We start from the raw sequence: 1,524 nt of genomic DNA, 5'->3' as shown, positions 1-1,524 counted from the left end.
AACTATGGAATAAGTTTAATAAAATATAAATGCAAATATATGTTTGTATATTCAAAATTTAAACTGCTTCTTCTATCAACAAGTTAAGTATGACAATATCCCCCTTATGCCAAACACTTGAGAAAATCTTTTTAAATCTACTAAGATAGAGGTGAAGATTCTTGAGAATAGCTTACTTTTATTCACTGATATTTTAGTTTTTCATGTCTAAGTTAATCTAAAGAAATAAATCATCAATATTAGAAGTTTGAGGTTTGTGGTATAGAACAGTTGAGATGAGGTTAGCTATGCTCTCGTTTCTCTTCAGATCGCATAAATCTTTCGCCTTTTACTAAAGATTTCCGTGGAGATGAGGTTAGCTGTTGGTTATCTGCTCTGGTCTGCATTAAGCTTTGGTTTCATCTCTGCTTCTGTATCTCACTGTTGTGCAGATAAAATATATTATGCTCACTTTGTTAAAGATGGCTCTGCCCACGAGGAGGCCGTCGCCCAGGTGATATTAATGTGTGTTGGGGGTGGGCTAAAGGCAGGCAGAATCCTTGTAGCCTGGGGCTTGGTTTTAGGACTAAGCCTTTCCCACTCTTTTTGATGTGGAGTGGTACAATCCCATCATGCCTCAGAGAAGTGACTTTGTAGTAGAGACTTCCCTATTTTGTATATTGGATTAAAGGTTATGAATCTACACTATAAAATAGGGGCAGAAAAGGAGCTTGCTCTCTTGGTTCCTGAGATTATCATTAGAGGAGAGAGCAGAGCAGAGAGCAGAAGGAGGCCACGTGGAGTAGGCCAGGAGAAGCAGCCAAGATGGCGGAGTGCTGAGTGAGAAGAGCTTTGGTGCAGAGTTTGTACAGGGAGAAGGAAGGAGATGGGGAACAGAGGTGAATAAGTCTGGTGAGCTAGAAACCTTTGATTCTAGGAAACTCGGATAAGTCAGTAGCTTTGTGAGCACTGAATGTGAGTGGGTTTTGGAGCCCAGTGTGTGTTTTTACTTGCCCGCCGGGTGTAAACTAGGATTAAAGATGATGGCCCACCAGTTTTTGGCTCTGTTGTTTCTTTACCAACTGTCCGAATCCAATGCGAACCTGCATGGGCCAGGCTGCTGTGATAGTGGCCCTGGCTTCTGGCTTTACACTCACCTGTGTTCTTTTCTTTTCTTTCTTTTTTTAAAATATTTTATGTATTGATTTTAGAAAGAGAAGAGAGAGATAAGGAGTTGGGAGGAGCAGGAAGTATCAATTTGTAGTTGCTTCTTGTATGTGCCTTGAGCAGGTAAGCCTGGGGTTTTGAACCAGCAACCTCAGCATTTTATCCACTGCACCATCACAGGTGAAGCTCACCTGTGTTCTTAATGATGGGTGGAATAAATAGAAATGAGATTAGTTTCATAGATTACAGTTCTGCAGTGCCACACTCTACTAATTCCTCTAGATCTGCTCCCAATCCAAGACTGGGATTCTGTAGTCATTTCAGAAAGCAAAATGAAGAGAATATCAATTTAACCAAGAATGTGCTTGTGAGCAGAGA

The 1,524-nt window shown here is 40.7% G+C and overlaps 1 pseudogene; it reads left to right on the top strand.

Annotated features, from left to right (window-relative positions):
* Positions 1-300: 300 nt before the first annotated feature.
* LOC136321549 (U5 spliceosomal RNA) lies at positions 301-350 on the top strand (annotated as a pseudogene).
* Positions 351-1,524: the final 1,174 nt, after the last annotated feature.

Source organism: Saccopteryx bilineata, chromosome 1, assembly GCF_036850765.1.
Source record: "Saccopteryx bilineata isolate mSacBil1 chromosome 1, mSacBil1_pri_phased_curated, whole genome shotgun sequence".
Classification (NCBI taxonomy): domain Eukaryota; kingdom Metazoa; phylum Chordata; class Mammalia; order Chiroptera; family Emballonuridae; genus Saccopteryx; species Saccopteryx bilineata.
The sequence above is the reverse complement of the archived record's forward strand: the minus strand, read 5'-3'. Positions and strand labels throughout refer to the sequence as shown.